This window comes from Rattus norvegicus, chromosome 12 (genome assembly GCF_036323735.1).
Source record: "Rattus norvegicus strain BN/NHsdMcwi chromosome 12, GRCr8, whole genome shotgun sequence".
NCBI classification, from domain to species: Eukaryota; Metazoa; Chordata; class Mammalia; order Rodentia; family Muridae; genus Rattus; species Rattus norvegicus.
This window is the reverse complement of record NC_086030.1, coordinates 37,123,917-37,149,332: the sequence shown is the minus strand read 5'-3', so window position 1 is coordinate 37,149,332 and position 25,416 is coordinate 37,123,917. Positions and strand designations below refer to the sequence as shown.

General features: G+C 54.8%; 1 protein-coding gene across 9 annotated transcripts in view; it reads right to left on the bottom strand.

Moving 5' to 3' along the window:
- Ncor2 (nuclear receptor co-repressor 2) overlaps positions 1-21,597 on the bottom strand; it is a 161,877-nt gene extending 140,280 nt beyond the window's left edge. For 8 of the 9 annotated variants that reach the window (XM_006249305.5, XM_006249320.5, XM_017598397.3 and 5 more), the window contains exon 1: positions 21,376-21,597. The gene's annotated coding sequence lies outside the window, so the exon portion shown is untranslated. The remainder of the gene's footprint in view (positions 1-21,375) is intronic. The other variant, NM_001108334.1, reaches the window with a different exon arrangement.
- Positions 21,598-25,416: the final 3,819 nt, after the last annotated feature.

Sequence of the window (25,416 nt, the reverse complement as noted above, 5' to 3'; positions counted from 1 at the left end):
CCTGTGCCCTGGATGGATGACAGGAACTGTCTACTGGTGACCATCCCAGGGAGCACTCGGCACCAATGTTCATTGGCTGCCAGCCTCTTCCTGGCCAGCAGTCATTCCCTCCATAGCACAGATGACCCTTGGTCCCCAGGTAAAAAAAGTAAGGATGAGCAGAGACCCTGGAACCCAATCACAAGCAAGACCCAGACCCTGCCCTGCAGCTCCCCGCTCCAACCCAGACCACTGCTGCGCTCCGCGTCTGGAGCAAGGCACTCGGCACAGTTCCCACTGCACTCAGGAGCCTCTGCTTCTATACAGCCCCAGCAGACACCTGGAGAATTAACAGTGCTTACCAGGAGCCCATCTTGCCCTAGATGAATCCCCCAGCTCTACAGCCAAGAGACCCAATGGCAGGCACACCAAGAGAGAAACCCTAAACCAGACATAGATCTGGCCCAGCCCTCAGCATTCCGTGATAACCCACACCACACCCCACGCCATCCCAACCCCAGATAAATGGCTGTTTCAGGACTTGGACCAATACAACCCGGATCCCCAAAGCTGGAGTGGCCAGATCCCTAAGGCTCCGGGGGACCTGGGGAATTCCCCCACCCTCCGAGGAGAGCCCAGCTGGGCACATCTTTCTACACCAGGTAAACAGGAAGCCTACCCTGTCCCCCAGGGGCCTGTGTCACTGTGGGAGCCAGCAGCTGAGACAGCGAAGCAAAGGAGGCCGCTCCACCGCCCTTCCATTTAGAAGCCACGGGGATATTTTATTTTCCTTCTCAAGTGACAGCTGAGACGCCCGCCTGCCCTCCCTCCCCAGCTCTCCTTGAAGCTGCCGAGAAGCAATCACAGGGAGGCCACCAAGGTCTCAGCTCCAGCAGCTCGGCTGAGGTGGCCACGGCAGGAGGCGGATGGCAGCAGCCTCACCCCTGTAGCCCTCCCAGGAGCAGGGCAGGGGCTGTGAAACCAAGGCCGAGAGGGCCGGCAGCATGGGGGTGGGATGGGGTGGCAGGGACACCACATGACAGGGCCTTTGTGACAGAGGGAGGGGGACACAGGCTGCACCAAGAGAGGAGAGAAACGGAAGGCAGAGATGCCCACTGTCCCACATGGCCCCCCAAAAGCACCTGCGTGCTCCCCAAGACATCAAGCCTCTTCTGTCTGGGTATAATGACGGGAAGGGGCGGGGGACACTGACACCATGGGAACAATACCCAGAGCCACCATGTGGGCTTTGTACCAGCCATTGTAATGTCTCCTCCACCCTGTGAGGAAGGTGCCAGCCTTAGGAACAGATAACACTAATACACACACACACACACACACACACACACACACACACACACACACACCAGCTCCAGAACCACAGGGACAGGGAGAATTGGGGGGATGGGGCGTGTCCTCCATCCTCACTCAAATCAGGACTTGGCAGCCTGGCCCTCTAACCAGGCTCCCCCCCTCCACCCACTCACAGGGTCAGGAATCAAGCTTCTCAGACCTGGCTTCTCAGACGAGCCATCTCGCTTCTCACCCAGGGCAGGATGAGGAGGGGGCGGGGGAGGAGGACCATCTACAAAAGGCAGAACCAGAGGGAGCAATTAGAGGCCGAGGCCAGGAAGAAGCCGCATCGACCGCCGCCTTCCCAGGGAAGGGGCCTCTCTGTGGTCAGAGGCAGTCTGGCTCACAGCCAAGCACAGGCCAGGCCAGGACAAACCAGGCCGGCAGCCCACAGAGGCCCAGGCAACCCGAGACGCCATCTGCTATCCACCTGTCCATCAGCAGTCACCCACATGGGCCCAGCCCCACTCGAACCTTCACTCCCAACAAGTGCCGCTCTGGTATCATTAAGATTATTATCATCAGTTTTGGGTTTTTTTTTTTTTTTTAGGGGTAGAACCTAGGCTCCCAGGCACGTCAAAGCAAGCACCCTAAGCTACTACATCCCGGCACATTCTCCCACTCTCCACACGGGGTTGGGGAAATGCAGGAAAAGGGGTCAAGGCCCCATAGAGAGGACTTAACCGTCCCAGCTGCCTCCGTGTATTCCTGGCCTGGGGAACCAGTGGGGCACACAGAGCAGGAGAGCAGATGGGGGGGGGGGGGGATACTGCCCTTGGGGCCCATCTGCAGAGAGGATATAGCAAGGCCTCGGTGGAGTCGCCAAACTGGATAGGAAAATCACCAACAATCCCTACCAAACTAGGAGGCTCAACCCAGAGCCTGGGAAAAGTTAGGCTTACCGCAGAGGGCCCCAGCCTCTGCCCGTGGTGCGGGAACAGGCCACGAGGGGTTGCATGTGCTGGGCCAGGGGCTCTGGCGGCGGTGGAGATCAGGGCCACAATCGATCTCCAGAATGCAATTAATTGTCTGGGTCAAGAGGCGGATTAAAGAGATCTGTCACCCGGGGCTCCGGGGACAATCAAGAGTCTTGCAACCTGAGAGAGAACAGGCAGCTGGCATTGAAGGTGTCATGTGGGAAGCAGACCCTTGCCGCCTACACCCCATTCACAAAGTCCCCTGCATGAGCTGACACTGCCTGCCGCGACTGTCAACCCCACAGGGCGCAGGGTACATCCAGGAGGGAGGCTGCTCCATACCCTTGTGATGAGGAGTAGCCCTCAGAGCCTGACTCACCACACGCTGCCCCATGCTTGCTGCAAGCGTGTCCAGTCTACAAAACGGGGTGACACCGCAGTACCCCTCCACCCCACATCATGGCTTCGCAGCTCTAAATTCTGAGATGTTGATCCCAGGCTCCCTCTTGGGCTGATCATACAACTGGAGAAACTGAGTCTCGTGGAGGCCAAGTGGGGGAGACACTCTTCCTAGAGGCCCTTTCAGACTAGCTCAGCATGTTTTTTGGAAGGTCACATGGGGTAAAGGGGGGGTGACAGAGAGATAAACAGAGACAGAGGACAGAGACACACAGAGATAAACAGACAGACAGACAGCACTCTGCACTCCAGGAGTGACCAGTACTGAGGTACAGCCAGGTCCAGTTAGGGTCCCACTTTGGGCTGTGACTCTCCCAGCCCCACTGGGAGACTGTGTGCTAGGACCAAGGGACTCCAGATGACAAACGCACACAATCAGGAGAGCCTGCTCATCACCCAGGGTAGCATTCAAGCTCACCCAAGGGCCCATCCCTGGCCAGCAGGAAGGCCCCAGAGCCTTACAATCTGGGATCAACTCTTCATCTTAGGATAGGGTGGGGGCCCAAACTCAAATTCTACCGCTACCATTTTCTGGCTGGCCCAACATCCCATCTCTCATCTTGCAGCACCACTAAACCACAAGACTACAAGGTACTGAGCCCAGTAGATTAATAAAGAAAACTGGAGGTTACTGCACTTGTCGCCAAGGCGGAGAGGCCTGGAGTTCAATCCCTGGGACCCATATAGCTTTAGGAGAACTGACCCCTGCAAGCTGTCCTCTGACTTCCACATATGCACCACAGCCTATGTGTCTGAACTGCTCCCCGACAGACACGATAAGTAAATAAATTAAGTGTAATTTTCAAAACATGTTTATGGATGTTTTGCCTGAGTCTATGTCTGTGCACCACAGTGTGAAAAAAAATCTGTGGAGACCAGAAGAGTACAGTATCGGACCCTCTGCAACTGGTGCTGGGACTCAAACCTGAGTCCTCTGCAAGAGTAACAAAATGTTCTGAAATCGCTGAGCACCTCTCTCCAGCCCCCAGAATAAATATTCACTTAAAAATAAAAAAATAAGGAAGCGCAAGGCCCTGGGTTCGATCCCCAGCTCCGAAAAAAAGAACCAAAAAAAATAAATAAATAAATAAAAAAATAAACACTGGTTTTCACACATGTTTATTGAGATGAAATGCATGGAAGTCATTACAAAGTAAAGAATTCAAGGGTGCTTGGCACACCCAACGCTGGGCAACCATTGCTATGTAGTTCCAGAACGTTCTGCTACCCTAAAGTGACCCTGTCCACACTGAAGGCTCTCGAGGACCCTCCCCACGGCTCCTCTGTTCTCCATGGATCCGTCTTTAATGGATGCTTCAACCCTCAACCCACACAGGCCCGAGCTTTCGGGTGTCCCCTCTTCCATTCAAGGTCATTCTGTGCCTCGTCTCTAGGGGGCGAGGATATGGTGTTTCATTCCACTTTGGCGCTGAGTAATATTTGATCAGTGACATCGTTTTTTTTTTTTTTTTAAATATTTATGTTGGGTCTGCCTACAGGAACATGGGTGTGTCACATGCATACAGTGCCGACAGGTCAGAGGAAGGCATCAGAGCCCCTGGACCCGGAGTTAGAGGTGGCTGTGGGCTGCCATGTGGGTGCTGGGAACCAAACCTGGGTCCTTGGGAAGAGCAGTTGATGCTTTCAACTGCTAAGTCACCTTCCCGGTAACATAATGATGTTTTTAAATGAGAAAAAGAAATGTGCTTTAAAGTAACAACGGGGCAGGGAAGATGGCTCAGTGGGCAAAGCACTTACTTCCAAAGTGTGCAGACCTGAATTTGGAGCCCCACCCCGAGGTCAGGTGTGCTGGTTGCACCTATGGTCTCACCGATGGGGAGATGGGAGGTAGAAACATCTGAGACTCCCCGGCTGGCCAGCCTAGCCTACTTCGGATAGTCCAGGACCCAGCGAGAAACTGCCTTCCCAGAATGCTAGAAACATCGGAGCAATGACATTGAAGTTGTCCTCTGACCTCCACATGTGTGCGCACGCACTCCACACACAACAGAAACGGCGTAGTCAAGTGTGCGTAAAACTCTATACATTCTCTGAAAGTCATTTTGGAGATCCGTGGGCTGAGTAAGTCCTTTCCTGAGAACGAATTTGTAAAATCACAGAGCAAACCTAATGCCAGCCCCGTGGGTGGGCGTAGCCTTGGGTGGGCGTGGCCTGTGGGTGGGCGTGGCCTGTGGGAGCCATTGGCCCCACCCTGTTCTAATTGGCTAACTCCCCCCCAACCCCAAGACCTCCTGGGGCCACCTGAAAAGGCCATGCGTGAGCTGAGGAGGCCTGACTGGCAGCAAACAGACTCCATGTTTGTCTCTAGGGAAAGGTTTCTAAGTGGGTGGGACAGCATGTGGGAAATCCGAGGTTAAAAAAAAAAAAGTGTAGCAAGAACTGGGGAAGCCACCAGGGAGGCAGCATCTCTGGCAGCACTGTTCCAGGCCTGGGCTCTAGTTTAGGGCCTGGCTTCGGCAGTGACTGAGATGAAAAAGATTCTCCACCCGCAGTGTGCGTGGCGTGGCTGCGGTCTCAACCTACAGTGGTGGTATCATCGCTCCTGTTACCCCTGAGAGCCACAGCAGTGGGGTCTCCATGGCAACGCCCCTCCCCTAGACATCCTAGAAACTGGTAGAAATGATTGTGGCTCTGCCCATGAAAGTCCCACGCCATCCGAGTCCCCACCCCACACAAGCTTTGGCCATTAAAGCTGTCCTGCAGAGCGGGCGCTGAAGCCCTTTAGCACCAACGCACACAGCTTCCCTTCCCTGGACTGTGTCCAGCCACTCCCACTTTGCACTAAAGCTTCCAGACACCTCCTGTCAAGGGCTGGGCTTCTGGACAAGTCCACTAACCTCCCTGGACCTCAGGACTTCATTCAAAACCCGAAAACGGAGTATACAGGTAGACAGAACCTAGGCTTCCTCAGCTGGGCACAGCCGCAGACTTGGTTCACAGTGAACAGTCCCCAAATGCTGGCCAGCAGGGAAGCCCCAGGGCCCTCGAAGGGAGAGCAGAAGGGAGGCTAAAATCCTGCACCTTCCTCCCCAGGCCAGGTGGCTCACGGCCTACCCAGCTTTTATCTCAAAGGAGATAAGCAGCCCGCTCAAGTTCACGTTCTTGATCAAATGAACCCACTTAATCCCCAGAGGATCTGTGCTGAGAGGGCCTGCAGAGAAGGCTGCTGATGTCTGCTGGTGCAGCGGGGCCAACCACCAGGAGCTCCACGTCCTGGGCAACGCTGCTCACCTGAATCCCAAAGCAGCCCATGGCCCTTCTCTGGATAGGGATACTGGGGTGGGCGACAAACCCAGGCTGACTGCTCCTCACTGGACCACCTGCCCCCACCTCCAAATACTCCACCCCCCCACACACACACTGAAATGCCAAGACAAAGATAGCAGGGAGAGAGGGCATCTGCACAGCCTGGCACACACTGAATGCATTTCAGTAACAGAACCTACAAACAGATGTGGGCACCAGCAGACTCGGCTGCCTGCGGCCTCCCTGCTGGAGAGATCCAAAGAGCCATGGGAGGCATGTGCCCCACGGACACTGGGCAAAGTCTGTAGGCGTTTCTGGCTGTCACGGAGGGGCAGAACAGGGGCTGTTCAGGCACTGGTGGGTAGGATATAAATACGAGTATGAAGGATCCAAAATGCCCATCCCAGGAATATGAGCAGTGCCCCACCTGAGCTAACCTAGGCTATGAGACACTGCCTCAAAACATTAAGGAAAAAGAGGTACAAGAGAGTCCCTTCCCTGTCCCCCAAAAGCACAAGTACGCTCTAAGAGGCTGGACTACGCTCAGATGGTCTGTTTCTAAGTTCCCTACCTACAGGAAACATTCTCAGAGGCGAGCCAGCCAGCCCTGTCGGACAGCTGCCAAGGCTCAAGCCAGGCCTGGTGAAGGCATACCTTGGCAGAGTAGCCTCCTCCACAGAGGCAGGCACCTTCAGGGAAGGCCCCACGCCTATTTCTCTTTGCTCCCCAGTGCATACTGGGAAAGTTTAGAGGCCTCTTCCCATCTTGATCCACCAATCACAAGAAACACCCTTTGTCTGTGACCGAGACTACTCGAGAAATTACGCCAACCCACGAGACATGGGTCTTGCCGCAGACCTAGAGACAAGATACATGGATATAAGCTATGACACAGAACCAAGTGGCTTGGTTCTAAAGCCTCCTAGTTCTACCAACAAGCACATAGGGAAACTGAGGCAGTATGATTTAAACATGCCCAGCATATACGGATGGTGGCGGGAGGCTTCCAGGATTCCCGCAGTGCCCCTGGGGTCTGAGGCCTATCCTCCTGAGTATGGGTGATACACGAAGCCATCACTGCTCACCCACTGCTGACCTACAGACTGGTGGGGCCACTTGGCTCACTGTGACAGCAGGCTGCACCTTGTCTCCCGCAGAATGATGAGACCTGTGAACTCAGCCAGGAGGACATGATGGGGACCAGGCCAGGAGGGAAACACACCACACACCGGCCTGAGGAAGCAGAAAGATGTGGGCGGGAAAAGCCCGCACCCAACTGGACAGCACTGGGCTGGCCTGCAGTGGAGGAACCTGATGGCAATGTTCTGTGATCTTAGCCAGCACCGCTTCCTATCTCCTTTCCTCCTGATCTAGGCTGGCAGATACAACCCACTATGGCCCTGCAGCCTCTGCACATGCACACGCACACACATGCACGCACGCGGGACATGACACGTGCATCGAAGGATCTCACTTCATTTAATTGCTGCTCCAGTTCCTGGCGACCGGCCCAAAGGCCTTGGGACAGGAGCCGGCAATTTCCGCCTCTCTTTGCAGCTGGGGAGTTGGCCTCTGGGCACTGCCTGCAGCAGAGAACCCAGGGCACCTGCCCCTTGGAGACAAGGCCGTGGCTGTGGGAGCGCATCCTGGAGAACGGACTATAGTCTGTCACGGGATAAGCTAGGGTCACACTGTTCCCTGGCCATCCGCTAGGAACAGTTACACACTAGCTTTGAGGGAACTAAAAACAAAGAGAGGACATGGGACCGCAGACCTTCCTGCCTCTTCCAGCCTCCCCCAGCCTCCCTGACCTCCCCCAGCCTCCCTGACCTCCCCCAGCCTCCCCCAGCCTCCCTGACCTCCCCCAGCCTCCCTGACCTCCCCCAGCCTCCCTGACCTCCCCCAGCCTCCCTGACCTCCCCCAGCCTCCCTGGCCTCCCCCAGCCTCCCTGACCTCCCCCAGCCTCCCTGGCCTCCCCCAGCCTCCCTGGCCTCCCCCAGCCTCCTCCAGCCTCCCCCAGCCTCCCCGCCAATGGAGTCCCTAGAAAGACGCAGTTCTCCCCTGTTGTTCCACATCCTGTCCCCCAGATCCCAGGACACAACGACCACTGATGTCCTGAGTCTAGGACAATCGCCATCTATGTGACTGTGCCCCCAGCTCTGGTTAAGCGCTGGACCAATACAAGCCTCTTCTTTGGTTATAACGAGTAACATGACCAGCCAACAGTCAAAACCATCGCCACCCTCCATTTGAGGGTAAGAAATACAACAGCAGAGGAAGAGGAAGACACTGTGTAGCTGGACTGGGCCTCCCTGTAGCCAGGGACACAGGACATTGCTCCCCACCTCCTACAGCCCCGGTCTCCAGTCTCTTTGTCATAAAGACCCTGTGACACATTAGTGAGATGCCACCAACAGTCACCTGGCTCCAGCTCACTCACCCTTGGTCCCATTTCCAGCCTTGGCTCCCCTTTGTCCCTTGTCAAAACATACAGCCTCCAAGACTCGGCATCATTTGGGGGCTGTTGTTCTGCTTTAAAAGACTCCAGAATAAGCACCTCAGAGCCTCAGGGGAACTCCCAGAGCCACACCCATGGACTCTGAACTCCAGCATCTAATTTTGGGGTCCAAGTAACTCAGCCTCTCCATTCCCACAAGGCACACAGGGCATGCCCAGATCTGTCTCCTATATGACGTATACCCAGCCCCAAGCACACAGTCTAGCTTTTATGAGAATGTGATTCAGGTAGAGGCCATCACCTGAGACCTCCCCCTAGGTGAAACAAATTAGCTAGCGATCAGCATCCTGGAGTAACTAACTCTTTCGGAGATTCTGGGTTTTGGGTTTTTCTTGCAAGTTCCTCCCTACGGAGACCTCCTCCACACCCTCCTCTGCACAGCTGAGGCCATGAACAATCAGAGCATCGATGGATCCTGTATCTTCTGTGAAGCCTCCAGGTGTCACCAGGCGAGGCACAGAACTCTGCAAGGTACAGCTGGACAGCGGGGTGAGACACGGGTGGGCCTTCCAGAACAAGTGGCACACAGAGTGAGGACTGAAGGGGCTGTTAGCCAGGGGAGGTAGAGTCTCACAGCCACTCAAAGCCACTCTGGCCCTTGGACCACTTGGGACCCAGGACCCCCATGGCAGTATCAAAGGGACAGAATGACAACAACCAGTCAGGCTGACCCAGGGCCCCATGAAACACTCCTGCTTCAAAGCCTTTTCTGTCACCTTCTGGCCGGAAAATAGAGGAGGGCCTCTGGTGCCCAAGACCCTCCCACGGCAGTAACTTATCAGCTTCCCCTGCCTCAGATCAACAATGCCCCACACCTCAAAGTCTCCCAAACCCCTAGAAGTACTCTTTCAGCACCCAGAGAGCCCAGATGCCCAGACAAGGGACTCAAGGCACAGAGAGGGCAGCACAAACCTGAAGGTCACACAGCAAACCTGCAGTACGGTCCCCTGCCTTGGTGTTCCCACGAAGCTGTGACAAGGACAATAGCGGAACCCAGGTGCCAGGGACACGGGGGGTGGGGGGGGAGGCATATACAGTGGGGGAATGCAGCTTCCTGTCAGTGCTGCGGATGCTATTAATAACTGGCAAGGAGAAGCCAAGATAGCAGGGTCAACCTCCCACTCCGCAGAGCCAGCCAAAGCTATGGATGGAGCCTTGGAGGGTGGCCCTGAGGAACAAGCTGCAGTGACCAGAGGCAAAGAAGGGCAGGGACTGTTCCAGCCAATCAAAGGTAAGGACCTCAAGGACAGAAAAGTTCCTGCCCAGGCCACCTGCCACTCAGAATGGCACATGACAGTAACACTACTGTGTGCCTCAATTTCCCTATCTGAAAAATGGGCAACTGGGCACTCTGGTGACCAGGACTTGGAAGGACCAGTCCAGGAGAGGCACAGTAGGGTTCCAATATCCCCAATCAGCTCTGGCACTAGGGCAGAGTGAACATCTGACACAGGATACCCACAGCTGTCACACCAGTGTGCACGCCTGTTCCCAAGGAGCCAGGATGCAAGGACAACATCCACCCATATACATGCCACACTGTTAAAGGTAGCTGCCTGCTTGACAGATCCAGACCCTGGGGCTCATGGGTACCTAGGCCTGTTCCACTCCAGCCCAGAGCAGTCACAGCTTCAGAGAAAGAGTGTGCCTGGACTCGGGCATTGCAACCCAGACAAAGGTATCAGACATGAAGACAGATGGGAGACTCCGATCCTTGGCAGTCCTGGGGTACCCACCATGTATCCTCACCATTCAGGAACTTGGGGTGTAGCTGGGGTGACAGTCTCACACACTATAGGACAGCACAAAGACCTAGTACATTACACTCTCACACAGCCAGGGCGAGCCTATGGAAGCAAAGCTGGAGAGGCCCCAGTGGGAAACACCTCAGGCAGAGTATGCAAAGGCCCTGGGGTGGAGGAACACATAAGGAGGAGCCGTCAAGGCCAACATGGCAGGCACAGAAGGGGCAGGGGTGGTGAGCTGCACAGGCCCTGCCAGCCAGACCTAGCTCGCCACTGGGCCAGCTGGATCAATCTGAGTCGGTTTTGTTTGAGAGTGTGTGGGTGTGGACACATGGATATGGATGGAGGTGAGAGGTCATCTCAAGTGCTGGTCAGATCCTGCCTAACCCTGTTTTGTTGTTGTTTTGAGATGGGGTGTCTCCCGCTATGGCACAGGCCCTTCCAATTAGATTAGGCTGGCTGGCCAGCAAGTCCCAGGGATCCTTCCAAGCACCGGGATCAGAGCAGTGTTTCAACCTTTCATGCTGTGACCCTTTACTACAGTTCATGTTGTACTGACCTCCCCAACCATAAAATTACTTCATACTGTTGTATATAAGTGTTTCCCATTGGTCTTAGGTCTTTTTTTATGTGTTCATATATAGGGGGACGTGGGCATGACATGTATGTTTAAGCCTAAGTAAGGACAGTTCTGTGGAGTGAGCTCCCTCCTTCCATATCTCCATGGGGTTCCAGGGACCAAACTCAGGTCACCAGGTTTGTTTTAGGCCACTTCCCTGGCCCCATGGTGTGTGTGTGTGTGTGTGTGTGTAGGTAGGATCTCACCATGCAGCCCAGACGGACCTTGAACTTGTGACCCTTCTGCCTCAGTTCTCCAGAACAGATTTCCAGCATGCTCCACCACACCCAGCACAACTGGGGTTTTAAAGGTATCCTATGGTGTGGACAGCTAGGGCCACTGCTGAGAAACAATCCACTTCCCAGAGTGACTCTGGCAACGAGAAGCCCCCAAGGGCTCACAGTTCTTGATGGTTTTGCAGCTGGAGCCGGAAGTCCAAGCTCAAGGGCAGGGCTGGTCCTTCTGGGAATCCCATGAAAACTTATCCTTAACCATCCACATTCCCAGCGGCCTGCAGTCCATGGCAGTCCTGCCTCTGTCCCTGTCCTATGTCTTCTGTCCATCCTATCAGCCCCTCTTAAGAGGACACCACTGCATTCAGGGGTCACCTCGCTGCAGCAGCAGGACTTTCTCACCACTGAAGGTCACCTCCTAGAGTCCTCTGAGGAGAACTCCAGTAGGAAGGAGACACTGACCAACCCATGCCAGCGCCTGGTCCACACATAGAAAAGGGTGGGGGGGGGGGATTGGGGATTTAGCTCAGCGGTAGAGCGCTTGCCTAGCAAGCACAAGGCCCTGGGTTCGGTCCCCAGCTCCGGGAAAAAAAAAAAAAAGAAAAGAGAAAAGAAAAAAGGGTTCGGGACAGCAAAGGTGAACCAGGTTCAACTTCAGTTTCCCAAGGCTCAGTTGGGACCACCCAGGTCGCAGACCACAGTGTGCTTATGCGGCTCAGCAGGCCTAGGACAAACTCCTAGAACCTCAGGGTCCCCAAAGCCAACTTAGCTCTCCCACAGCAGGCCGGTCCCATTATTAGCTCTCCCACAACAGGCTGGTCCCATTAGCCCAATGTGTGCCAGGCAGGCTGCTATGGCTATACCAGGTCACACAGGATTCTCTCAGTGTGACTCAGTGGGCCTTGCAGAGGCCAGCATGAAGACGGATGGGGCCTGAGACATCTCTAGGCCTGGTCTCTGACACTTAAGACTTAAAGGCCCCAATAGAGGACCTCCACACATAAGACCACAGAGCAAACTCCAGCCCTACGTCACCCTCCATACCCGAAGGCAGATTCTACCCACAAGGGTAGGCAGCTGCAGAATAAGCCTCTCCAAGGAAATAAGCAAGACGAATATTCAGGAGGTGGGGGAGCACCTGTAGGGTCACCTCATGTTCCTCTACCTGCCTCAAGGGAAGGGCTTTGAGCTAGGTGACAGCAGGTTTCAGGGCTAAAGAAAGGGTCTGAGGGAAGCTAGTGCAAGCCAGTGCCCACCTGAGCCCCACACTAAGCAAAAGCCTAAAGTAAGGAGGTGTCCCCCTGGCTTTCTCTTAGCCAGCTCGGAACTAGGGAAGCTATCATCCCCCCAAAGACAGCTGTGGGAGAGGAAGCATGGGGGGGTGTCCTCCCTGAAGACAGCTGTGGGAGGGGAGACGGGGTGTTGTGAGGGAGAGGAGGGGTTGGGGGAAGGGTATCCCCTGCCCGGGGTTCATGCATGAGCCTTGGCCTGGAGCAGCTGAGTCAAGTCTGCAGGGGGAGCCCCCTGGCTCCTTTTGTCCCTTTACTAGGGAGTGAAGGTCACCCCTCTGCTCTAAGTCCCCGCCAGCCACACAGGCCTGTCCAGACCTAGGCTTGGATAGACTTCCTCAAGGGTCCAGAGCATACACAAGTCATAGAAAGCCAAATGCACTCAAAGACAGAAGGCCAGTCCAGCCACCAGCCCCAGGACAACTGGCCTAAGGGGTAAGGGGAAAGGGGACACAGATTGATCCTCTGGCCACCTGCGCAGCAGACACTGACCCCAGGGACACCTGCCAAGGAGCAATTAACCCGGGAGGCCACTTGGGCCAAGAGATTGACCTCAGGGTTACTTTCCCAAGAGAGATTGACCATGGAGCCCAACCAGGTCAGGAAAGACTAATCCCAAACCACCTGGATGCTGTGGTGTCCCCACCACCACCCACAGAGAGCCCCACACCTGTCCCTGCCCTCAGCCACCCCCTGGGGTTCTCACCCCCCTCCCTTCCCAGTCCAGCGCTACCAGAGTGAGTCTCCTAAGCGAGTCTAGGAGGAAGCAGAAGAGTCTTAAAGCATGGGGCAGGGCTCTAAGGTCCCAGACCACCAAAGGGTGACATCCCACCACCCCAGGGCACATTCTTCTTTGGGCTGTAGAAACCCCCCAAGTCAATTGCCCAGGGCAGACAAGCCATTCCCTGGATAGCCTCAGTTTCTCCCAGGGAACATCAGTGAGAAGAGCACCCTCCCCACCACAGAGCGCTGGGGACACAAGACACCCCACATAGCACCTTCCCCTGGACCTCCCCACGATAGGGGTTGGGGATTTAATTCAGTGGTAGAGCGCTTGCCTAGCAAGCACAAGGCCCTGGGTTCGGTCCCCAGCTCGGGGGGGGGGGGGGGGGGATCCCCATGATAAGATAAAATCAATGCTGGTAGCCAAGACAAAGGAATCTGGACCCAGGGTGACATGGGTAAAAAACCCAAACACAGACCCACGCAGACCTGCAGAGCTCTTTAGTCACCGAAGCAAAGGGAAAACAGGAAGTGTTAAAAGCTGGTGAGAGCCCTTTTTCTCCTTTCTTCTCTTCCTCACTCCTCCTCTTCATCCAATAAAAAACTCTTCTTGGGGGACGGGGAGGGGGGAGCTGGTGAGAATTCTGAAAATGACAGGCATCAAGTCACCCAGAAACCACTCGGCACTCAACACAGGGCACCGTTATTTGAGAAGCAAATGGATCGTGCCCAGAGTCAGCCACTTCTACTGAATGCAACAGTGGGGTATAGCCACTGGCCCAAGCCAGAAGCAGGGGTCTTGGGAATACTCTACATGACTCCAGGGCCTATGTCATCAGGTACAAAAACGTACATTAAGCTACAAAAGGGGCCAAAGTCTTAGGGACCTCCCCACGACATGCCAGATCCACCTATGTAGAGACAGATCCGTCAAACATTTATGGACCCCGAAAGCTGTATTTAATAGAATTTTTTTTTTTAATGCAGCCCAGGCCTAGTGGCAGACGCCCTTAATTGCAATACAAAAAAGGCAGAGACAGGCAGACCTCTGAATTCAAGATTAGCCAGGGCTACATAGGGAGAAGCGGAGGGAGTACACTTGGGGGGTGGGGGAGAGGACACTGGGGTGGGGAGGGTTATATATCACACCAGCCCAGGTGCCCTCGACCAACAGTGGATGGCACCCTTAAGAACCCTGGGGGTGGGGTTGGGGATTTGGCCCAGTGGTAGAGTGCTTGCCTAGCAAGCGCAAGGCCCTGGGTTCGATCCCTAGCTCCGAAAAGAAGAATAGAAAAAAAAAAAAAAACCCTGGGGGTAAGTACACTCTGTATCAGAACAGACCAGTATGACCCAGGACACGGCAATCAGTGTGCAATATGACCACATATACAATGGATGCCAGGGACACACAGGAAGAGTGGTTCATGATCAGAGTGCCTGCACACACCCACACCCAGCCCGACTGCCTTGGGAATGGAACCCAAGGGAGTTGCAAGCAGTACCCACCTCCATGCTCCCCACTGTCTTCCCTGACAGCATTGTTTTTTTGTTTGTTTGTTTGTTTTGTTTGTTTTTTGTTTTGTTTTGTTTTTATGAAAGTGCCTTTCTAGGAAGCCCGGAGCCTTCTGCGGTTCAGAAAGCGTTACTTCTTCTTGCCAGTATGTACCTTTTTTAGTGAACAGCAGCTCTGGGAGAACATGTGGCTAGCTGTGGTGACACATGCCTGTCATCCCAGCACTCACAAGCCTGAGACAGGACCACTGAGAGTTCGGGGTCAGCCTGGGCTACAAATTGAGTGAGACCTTGTGATGGTCTGAATGAGAATGGCTTCCACAATAAGCTCATATGGTTAAATGCTTGCTCCCCAGCCAGTGGAACTGTCTGGGAAGGACTGGGAGGTGTGGCCTTGCTGGAGGAAGTACACCACTGGGAGGGAGGGAGCTTTGAGAGTTCAAAAGCCCATGGTAGGCCCCTGTCTTGTCTGTGTCTGCCTGTATGTCCCTCCCCCTCCCTCCCTCTCTGCCTTGGATCAGGGATGTAAAACTCTTAGCTACTGTTCAGTCCCATGCCTGTCTGTTTCCCACCATGACAATCGGGGACTAATCTTCAGAAACTGTAAGCAAGCTCCAACTCAAACACTTTCTTTCCTGAGGTGTCTTGGACGTGGTGTCTCTACACAGTAATAAAACACTAAAAAAGACCCTGCCCCGCCCCCCAAAAGAAAAACATAAAAAGACATCCGCGGTATATTAACTCATAGTAAAAAAAAAAAAAAAAGACAGGTCCTCCCCAGAGGACCAGGGAAGTCAGGGACATGCCAGCACACCAGGGACCCGGCTGGATCAGCAGCTACTATTCAGTATGTGCCTGCCACCCAGTGAGTGCACAGGGACAAAGCCACCCATGCTAAGCCTGGGAAAGGGGAAACAGGAAGGTTGTGGGACTTTGGCCTTGCAGGGCTGCCAGACTCACGGCAATGGTCCGAGTCGGTGCACAGACATCACCACCCGCCAGAGTGTCAGACTCTCCAGTCACACTGCTCATGGGCCTGTGGCTCCCCGACCCGCAGGCTTCTTCTCACTTCCTTTGTAATTAATGATTAAGTTCAGCAGAGTTCTTCTCAGCTACTCTGGAGGCTGAGGCAGAAAGGACTCCAAAGTCAAGACCAGCCTGGGTGACTCTGAGAGAGACTGTTTCCCACATAAAGAGTAAAAAGAGGGCTGGAGAGATGGCTCAGCAGTTAAGAGCACTGACTGCTCTCCCAGAGGTCCTGAGTTCAAATCCCAGCAACCACATGGTGGCTCACAACCATCTGTAATGCGATCTGATGCCCTCCTCTGATGTATCTAAAGACAGCTACAGTGTACTTATATAGAATAAATAAATCTTTAAAAAAAAAAAAAAAGAGTAAGAAGAAAGCTTAGCATGTGGCTCTGCTGAGAGAGAACTTACCCAGCACTGGCTTGACCCTGGATCCAATAAGGACTAAACAACCAGGAGCAGTGGTTACAACGGTTCCAGTCCTGGGTACCACCAACCTCAGTTGCTGCAAAGACTTGAAGCAGAAGACACTCTAGAACATTCCCTCTACTGTTAATTCCCCAGTGGCTGCACATACAGTGTCAGAGGATGGTGAAAAACTGAGGCCATGAGTTGGGAACCAGGGGCCTACGAAGCCATTCACAGGAGATAGCATGGAGCATGGGAAGCCCACAGAATGGGAGGAATTAGCTCGCTGCCGGCTTCGTTCCTACACCCAGCAGCCACTGGGCACAGGGCAACCAGGCAGCCATTAAAGCCGTTTCGGTGAACTAAAATTAAACAAAGCCACCTGTTCAGGAGCTTCGAGTCTTTGGACACAGTGGGAGAGGAAGGAACAGAGGATCACAGGAAGTCACAGTATGATCTTTCCAAAACACCCCAAAGGAGGAAGGGGAAACCACCCCCAACATACCAGAAGGTACCACCACTGCTGCCTTTATTCCCATTAGCAGATTCCCATCCTCCAAGCTGCTATTGATCTCCAAGCAGGTTGATTACAGGTGGGAGGGGAAACTTCAGCTCCCAGGGCACAGAGAGGCAGCGGAGCCATGAGTCACCAACCAGGGAGAGGGGAGGAGCCCTCAGTCTCCAGAGGATAACAAGTCCCAACCTGGGGTCAAGGGAAGAGACTAGGCTAGCCAGTCACCTGGAGAGCCTACCAGCAGCCTTCAGGAGGATTCCAGACTAGGGGTACAGAGCTCAGTGGTACAAATGCTTGCTTAGCACCCAAGGGCGTGGGTATGAGTACTGGGGGGGGGGATTATCAGGGAAAAAAAGACAAGAGAAACATAACCTGTCTGACCACACAGCATATGCAAGGACATGAGTCCCCATGACAAACTCTTCAGTTGAGTCTTGCTCTCCAATGGGGAAGCTACATATGGTGACAGCAGATCAGAAGCCACATATGGGCTTGTGTGGCCCACAGAATATTAAGTACCCAAGCAGCGGTGGCAGCAGCAGCAATGGTCGTGGCCCCATCTCACAGATGAGCAAACTAAGGCTTAGAGAGAGAGGTTAAGTAACTTCCCCAGAACAGAACAACTTGATGCTGTGGTTCTAAGGACCAAACTTCCACTAGATCCCAGCAGTGGAGGGCAAGGTTCCAACCTGACAGGTGAGACCAACAAGTCCTATTTAGAGGTTCCAGCCTGGGCACACTGCTTGTGAAGACATTTTGGAAGCTTTACAAAGCTATGCTCAATCAACCACCAGCTCAGACATAATGGATCGGGCAATCTGTCTTGTGCTTCCATGATCTTTTAAGTATCTATGGACCAGAAGGTCATGATCAGCTGGGGACCCATGAGCAAGGCAATGTGGGGTGCCAGCACGCTGCTCTAACACAGAGATGTGTCACTAGGAGGAATCTGTCTTTGCTCACTGCGACCACTGGTACACAGTCCCCCTGTGACCTTGGACAACTGCACTTTCTGACCTGTGGCGCTCTCAGGAGCAAAGGCTGAGCAAGGACCTCTCCAAACACAGGCTAAGTGTCCATAGCCAGATTCCCCAGGGAGAGGCGAGGCAGCGGCGGCGGCAGCTCTAGGCTTCTTTCAGGGTTCCCTGCTTGCAGCTTTATGCCCCGTTAGACACCATGCTAAATAATTCAAACCCCTGTTTTCATTTCAAAATAAACACGGCACTGTCGCCAAGGCAGATGCCAAAAATTTGCATGAGTGTTTTGAGATAAAATGAGACTTCAAAGAAATGCCAGCCTGCTGCTGGCACCGCCCCCTCTCCAAACCCTGGGAGAACAAGTTCCCAGTCTCTGAGCTGCCCTCCCCCACAGCCCTGCAAAGATGGGCAGGTGCCAACCCCAGGAGAGGTCAGTTCCTGCTCCCTTCTTTGCAGCCAAGGCTGTCTGCTGTGTGATCCACGAACAACCCAGGTGTTAGCCACAGCTTCCAAGGCCGGTCACCGAAACCTCTCAGGGCCTCTGTGACACCATCTATAAAATAGGACAGCCACGTCCCCACAGCCCACCTCAGAACGTACCGGTGCACACACAAAGGCACTTTCCGAACGCTGGCACACACAGTTATGTGCTTTCTGAGGCTGCCATGCACACAGTAAGTGCTTTCTGAACGATGGCACACAGTCAGTGTGTGTTTTTTCTTTCCTGGATGCCACTGTTTTGCTACTGCAGTGCAGATCCACCAACTCAGAGAACAGAATTCACCTGGTTTACTAAAGTGGATTCCAATTGTCAGCCTCCCCTAAGGAGACTCACCTGACCCTTTCCAAGCTTCTCATCCTCTCCAGGGAGGTGGGTCTTCTAAGCTACTCACTCCAGTTGGCTTTGTGTAGCCCTGCCTTCCCCAGACAGCTGCCTCTATACACACAAACACACACACACACACACACACACACACACACACGCACACGCACACGCACACGCACACGCACACGCACATGCACACCCTGGGCACTTTAAGCAGGAATCACCAGCTGCCGAAAGCTACCGCCCTTGGAGGACTGTCCCCAAGGTATCACCTGGGGAAGCTGCTAGGTAGTACTGGAGACATGAACGGGAAACAGAGCAGAGAAAATATGCAGACAGAGAAAAAAAAAAAAGAAAAAACAGATCCAGCCCTTGGGGATAAGCATGTGGGAAGCTCCCACTGGATCAATCTCCCCTCTTAACTGGGTGTCACCCCCATCTCAGAGGTTAACACAGGATTCCCCACCACCAGTTTTGGGTGGGACCCAAGCCAGAAACAAGAGTTCATTTCCAGCCGGGAATCGGGGGTCCCTGTGGAGAGGGAGCGGTAGAGTGGCAAGCACCTGCTGGCCCAGAACAATCCAGATCCAGCTGTATGGCAGCTCAGTTCCTGTTTGCAGAGCTAGGAAACCTTTGGGAGATAGCCTGAGTATTCACTGGGAAAAAAGAAGGGATTAAGCCATGAGCCCTCACCAAGGGGGGAGGGGCACAGCCACAGGAGGGGTCTCCATCCCTCACCGGGGCCTGACAGCCACATTACCACCGACATGGGTTTATCAATAGTATTGATTCCCCTGCAAGCGTAAATAGCTCCGTGGGAAGAGGCTAGGTCTGGCCACTCATTCCCACCCCCACGTCTGGACTTTAAGACCGCAGGCTCCCCTGGCACCCCAAAGAAACAGCGGTAAATTTCCAAACAGGGACAAGGAGTGCAGGGAAGCTAGGCAGTACCCGAAATGCCCTCACCACCCCCTCCAACACTCAATGCAGCTCAGCTGGCTGCCAACTCTGTGTTTGCCTGTGCTCAATGGGCTGAGGCCTGGCCCTTCTCCATCCTCAGGGCCTCCTCCGTCAGACCCTCCCAGCTCCCAAAGGTGGGGCAGACACTCTCGTGGGTTTCCCCAATCCAAAGACAGAGCAAGGATGAGAATCTGGAATAACAGTAGTCATAGTAACCTACCCAAGGACCCTCTGCAAAGACTCGGTTCCCAGAAGCGCCCCAGACCTGGGAACTGTTTTTACCCTCTGCAGAAGAGAAGCCCAAAAGCACAGACAGGTGAAGTCATCTGCCACCCCGCCCCCACGCCCCATCAGTCAGCTACCCAAGATTCGAACCCAGGAGCTGAGCTGCAGGACCAGTCAGAACGCTTAGGGCTTCTAGCCACCTCAGCCTTCCTCTGACTATTCTGCCCCCTCCTCTACAATTAAAAAGAAAAAAAAAGGCCACCCACGAAGTCCCCAGCAGTGGCCTGAGATGCACCCCCCCCAACACGCGCCTGGCCTCAGAGCCCCTTTCATCAAAGCAGCCGCAGAGACCAGAGCTACATTCAAAAGGGCAAAGCCAAGGCCACCCTAACACTGCCCACAGAGCCCCAAGGGATCCTCTGCCTCCCACTCCTACCTCCCCTCTCACACATCCCTCCACCAAATCTGCAAAGAGAGAGAGAGAGAGAGAGGAAAAAAAAAACGTAATCGTAATAAAACCAGTTCTCACCAACAGGGGGGAGGAGAAGGAGAGGAAGGGAGGAGGCTGAGAACGAACGGATCCGCCCCCGCTGCCTGCACCAGACTCTCGGGGAGGGCGCGCGCACGCCGGCGGGTGGACCTGGCTGTGCGAATAAAGCTACAATGTAAAGATTATTCAGCCGCCGCTGCTAGGCGCCCCCAGCTCCAGAGGCCCGAGGGACCGCCTGTCTGGACGCCCGCCCGGCTCTCCTCCCTCAAGGTCGGGAGGGGAGGCCGCTTCCCACGCGCGTCTGGGGGCGCTGGGGCTCCCGGCTGCCCCGCTAGGCTCGGATCTGCAACTTCCCAAACTAGTGGCATCCGAAGTATCTGCACGGCCAGGGGGAGGGAACAGGAGGCGGCGCCGCGTCACTGGAGGGGGGGCGCGGCCGCCCACAGGGTCCTTGGGTCCTTAGAATGCGCCACCCCTCAGGGGTCTCAGATCCTGACCTGTGGCACCCAGAGTCCCTGGGGCGAGCCGCCGGGAGGGGTCCCAAGTCCTAGAGCTACGCCACCCACCCCTAAGAATCCTGGTCTTCAAGCTGCGCCACAACAGAGGGTCCACGAGTACTGGCCCTCTCCAAAACACGAGTCCATCAGTCAGTCCTCAGGCTACGCCACCCTGATGCTGCAGGATCCCCGGGCCTGGCCTTCAAAACATACCGGAGGGCACCAGGGTCCTGGCCCAAACTGCCCGCAGGACTCCGGAATCCTGACCTGAACCACCCACGGGAGGGTCTCCAGGTCCTGGCCTGCACCTTCCTGCAGGGTTCCTGGGTCTTAGCTGATGCCATCTCAGAAGGTCCCCGAGTCCTGGCTTGTACCACCCTAAAGAGTCCCCAGGTCCCGGCTGCTTCATCCCAGAGGGTCCCTGGTCCCGGCCTGCATCTCCCTGCAGGGTTCCCCAGTTTTCAGGCCGTGCCACCCTACAGAGTCCCCAGGTCCTCAGGCTGCGCCACCCAGGAGGTACCCAGGTCGGGGCCTGTACCGCCTAGAGGGTCCCCGGTTCTCGGCCTGTTCCATCCCGCAAGGTCCCCGATTCTCGGCCTGCTCCACCCCGCAGGTCCCTAAGTCTTGGCCTGCTCCATCCTGCAGGGTCCCGGGTGCTGGGGTCGCGGCCTGCACCGCCCTGCAAGGTCCCGAGAGTTCCCGAAGTTCCCGCGCCCCCGCGCGCTCCCCGCCGCGCCGCCCGTCCCCTCGGGGGCGCCAACTCCGCCGCGTGCGCCGCCCCGGCCCGGAAGCCACCCGCTCCCCGCCGCCCTCCGCGCACTCGGCCCGACTCACCTCGCCGGCGGCGGCACCGGGCGCTGGCGCCGGGCTACGGCGCCGATCGGGCTCGAGGACGCGGCGGGCACCGGCTAGGAGCCTGCGGTCTCCGCCCGCCGCGCTACGACGCGGGGCCCGGGCGCGCGGGCCGCTGCGGGGCGCGCATGGCGGGCGCGGGCGGCTGGCGCGGGTACGGGGATGCGGCCCGGCCTGCGCTGCCCGCGGCTCCGCTCCTGGCGGCGAGGGGCGGAGCGAGGGGCGGAGCCTCGTGGAAGCCCGCCCCGACCGCCTTAAAGGGCCCGCATGCACGCCTTCCAGGCCTGCGCACCCCGCCGCCGTGCGCGCACCCCGAGCTGCGTTTTTTCGCCGAAGAAGGCGGAGCAAATACCTCCCCGCCCCCTCCTCCTCCGCGAACCCCAGAGACTTCACGGGAATCGCGTTTCAGCTATTAAATTATAACTCAGGAGTGTCCAGGGGATGCGGAGACGACGCCCCGGGAGGGCCACCCACGGAGCCCTCAGAGTCGCACGCAGATACTCAGCGACGCTCTGGGCCTCGCCTGGGAGATTAGCCCTTGGGAAAGACTCCGCGGACCACTGCCAGTGACGATCTGGTTCAGTGACTGGAATATGAGATCCTGGAGAGGCCCACGCGAGTTCATAGCACGCGGGTCGCGCTGCGTTGCCCTGTCACCCGGACCCCCTGATATCTAAAGTGAACGTCCGTAGGGAATTTTCCAGGACCCGTGCCTAGGCTGCGCACTGGGCCAGTGGCCCACTCTTGGATACCCAACCAGGTCCACCCAGCCCCAGTAGGAGCTTGCCCACTAGCAAGCAGTAGGGCTCATTGACCTGCCCCATAGTGAGCCCTCTCAGCCTTAGATCTTAACAGCAGCCGAGCTAGGGAACCCAGCCCTGCAGCCGCCGCCTCCTCCCTCCTCTTCTGCTTTCCCTAGACGCGTTGGAGAGTTTGATTTTTTTTTTTTTTTAATTTAACTTTCCTTTTTTGGAGTGAAGTCTCAGCAGATTCGGTTCTGCCAACAAGAGAGCCCCTAGGGAATGGCTGCGGCGGGAGTGCGGTTACCAGGGCAAGGGCCTCTTCCTCAGGGGTACTGGGGTTCCTGCACCCTCTCCCCACCCCTGAGCTCTGAGTCGGGGCGAGGGGCAGATGGTGGAGGGGGAACCGAGTCCAAGAGTGGAAAAAAAAAGGAAGTGTACGAATGGGCGGATGCCCTTTGGAACAGGAGTCAGAGGTCAGGGGCACACACCCATGGCGTTGCACCCACTCTTTGGCCGCCCAGCTGGCAATGTAAGGGCCCAGAACCAGACCTGCTGAAGGCCAGCTGGATCGCCTGGAGGAGGGAAGAGACAAGGCTAGCCTCCCTCTCCAGCCTTCCTACTGGTCCCCTGGAGTCATCTAGAAGGACACTCCCTCATTTGCATAGGTTCAGATTTCTCTCTTACAGAGAAAGAGTTGGGGTGTCTTCCGACTCCCCCCCAGCTTTTGTCAACCTTAGGCACGGATGACAGGGGTTGGAGGGACGTCGAGGGTCACATGGAAGTCTCTACAGCTCCCCCACCCAAGTCTCTGTAAGGCAAAGCCACTGAGGCCAGAAGGAAACATTGCCCTAAAGAGGGCTAGCTGCTATAAACTGTGGAGCCCTGTTCTCCTGAGCCACAGGGAAGGGCAGACACTTCCCACAGTGACTCTGGTGCTTTATTCCAAAGCCTTGGCCCAGTCTGGTGTTGATTCCACATGACCCAAGAGTAGACCCAGACCTGAGAAACGTCGGCCCTGCCCAAATCCCCCAGCCACAGATTTCTAATCGGTGCTCCCACACAGGCTTTAGCCTGGCAGCAAGAAGCATCCACTGAACTAAACGCACCCCATCCCACACACTGGTACCTCAAAAGGGTTACTTCCCTCATAACACCACACCCTGTTTGCTTCTGGCCTCTTGGGGATAGGAACCTTGGAGACCTAAAGGTACCAACTGATAGGAAGGCAACTTTGAGTAAGTGCCGAAGAGCCTGGATTCCAGCAATGGCTCAGAGATAGCAGTGTATCCAACCAATACACTGTGGCTCAGTGGGTAGAGCACTTGCCTAGAAGTGGAGGGAGGATGATCAGGAGTTCAAGGTCATCCTCACCCAAATACCAGGGTTCAAGCCCAGCTCAGACCCTTGAATCCATGAGACCCTATCTCAAAAACAAATTGCAAAGTAAGGGCAGGAGAGATCGCTTAGTGGTTAAGAGCACTGGATATTCTCCCAGATGGACCCTGGTTCAATTCCCAGCACTCACACGATGGCTCAAGACCATCTGTAATTCCAGTTCCAGGGGACCAACAAACTCTCTGTCCTCTGTAAGGACCAAGCACACCCACAGTACTCAGACATACACACAGGCCAAATAAAATTTTTTTTTTAGATTTATTTATTCATTTTTTATATATAAGTACACTGTAGCTGTCTTCAGACACACCAGAAGAGGGCATCGGGTCTCCTTACAGATGGTTGTGAGCCACCATGTGGTTGCTGGGAATTGAACTCAGGACCTCTGGAAGAGCAGTCGGGTGCTCTTAACCGCTGAGCCATCTCTCCAGCCCCCAAATAAATTTTTTTAAGATTTACTTAGGGGTTGGGGATTTAGCTCAGTGGTAGAGCACTTCCCTAGCAAGCACAAGGCCCTGGGTTCGGTCCCCAGCTCCGGAAAAAAAAAAGATTTACTTATTTATTTTATGTATATGAGTACACTGTAACTGTCTTCCGACACACCAGAAGAGGACATCGAATCCCATTACAGATGGTTGTGAGCCACCATGTGGTTGCTAGGAACTGAACTCAAGACCTCAGTGCTCTTAATGGCTGAGCCATTTTTCCAGCCCCAGGCCAAATACTTTTTAAAGAGTAAAATAAGGGGCCAGAGAAATGGCTTATCTGCTAAGAGCACTGGCTGTTCTTCCAGAGGACCCAGGTTCAATCCTCAGCACCCACACAGTGGCTCACAACTGTCTATAACTCTAGTTCTGGGGAATCTAGTGCCCTCAACACAGACATACATACAGGCAAAACACCAACACACGTAAAAATAAATAAATCTTAAAGAAAAGTGAGAACCTGACCTAGTAATACACACTTGTCACCCCAACTACTTGGAGGTGCTGAGGCAGGAGGATTGCAAGTTGCAGGCAGCCTGGGCCTCAGAGTAAACTCAAGGCCAATCTGGGAAACTTTGAGAGACCCTGTCTTAAATTAGAAATAGAATAGGACTGGGTTAGGTAGAGTGCCTGTAGCTCAGTGATAGAGTGCTTATAGCTCAGTGATAGAGTGCTTAAAGCTCAGTGATAGAGTGCTTATAGCTCAGTAATAGAGTGCTTGTAGCTCAGTGATTGAGTGCTTATAGCTCAGTGAGAGTGCTTGCCCAGCATGTGTTAGGCCCTACCTTCAATACACAACATAATAACAAAAATAATTCTAGGTAAATAAATCCATCTCTACCCTCTTATCAATCGATCATTCCTTCCTAAGTGCTTGGCAAATTAACCGAGGTCATTTACATGTGGGGGTCCCTCAGCCAACCATCTTCTAATGTCTGTCCACCCTCTGCTCTCCTTCCCTTCAGAAGTCCTTCACCAACCTCAGCACCTGCTTTTTTTCCTCATTCTTCACCAGCTGAAGTTCCCGTGGGCGTTTGTGGCTTAGATATTGTCAGCCCAAGTGCAGACCGTACCTGTTCAGCTCCCTGCTGCATTCAGGGCATGTACCAGGCACTCAGCAAAGATGGCCTGAGAGCCCTGCTTGGTGGTACAGCCTGTCACCCCCACCACTCTGGAGGCTGAAGCTGGGGGATGGGGAGTCTAGAGCTAGTCTGCGACACACGAGGGAAGACCCTGCCCTAAAAAAAGAACGTTCAGGGGTTGGGGATTTAGTTCAGTGGTAGAGCGCTTGCCTAGGAAGCGCAAGGCCCTGGGTTCGGTCCCCAGCTGCAAAAAAAAAAGAAGCAAAAAAAAAAAAAAAAAAAAAAAGTTCAGGGAAAGACAAATACAAAAATAAAGAA